Source organism: Sinocyclocheilus rhinocerous, unplaced genomic scaffold (assembly GCF_001515625.1).
Source record: "Sinocyclocheilus rhinocerous isolate Xijiao unplaced genomic scaffold, SAMN03320098_v1.1 scaffold2164, whole genome shotgun sequence".
Lineage (NCBI taxonomy): Eukaryota > Metazoa > Chordata > Actinopteri > Cypriniformes > Cyprinidae > Sinocyclocheilus > Sinocyclocheilus rhinocerous.
Genome location: NW_015652161.1, coordinates 122 through 740, shown reverse-complemented (window position 1 = coordinate 740; position 619 = coordinate 122).

The following is a 619-nucleotide window of genomic DNA, read 5'->3' as shown; positions in this document are numbered from 1 at the left end:
TTATAATAGTTTATATAATAACTATAATATCATCAAAATAATTGTATATAATATACATGATACACTTGCATATTATTGCTCGTTTGGTGGTTATGATTGCTTCTATTGTCCTCATTTGTAAGTCGCTTTGGATAAAAGCATCTGCTAAAGGACTAAATGTAAATGTAAATATATATAATTACTTTTAGTTATATAATAACTATATTACCAAAATCATACCTACAAATATTTTTCTTGTATAAAATAAAAAAGCAAATAATAATGAATTAAATTAAATAAACATTGATTATCATGTGATTATACAAACATTGATTATACAGTAAATATGCACACACATAGACCTCCACAGTTTTCATGATAATCAATGCACATCACTGGCCCATTTTAATAGTTGTATTAATATGTGTAAAGATGGGCCAGTGATGTGCAGCAGCAGCGCATGACGGCTGATCAGAAAGTGGGTCTCTGTCGCTCTGACCTACTTCTGCATGAAGGTTGATGTGAATGCTAGGTCTGCGGGGGGGAGCGGCAGTGACGCGAGGGTGTGGTCACATGACTGACGCAAGTCACATGACTGGAGGAGCACAGGTGAGTGGGGCTGTGAATCTAGCTGTTCCTA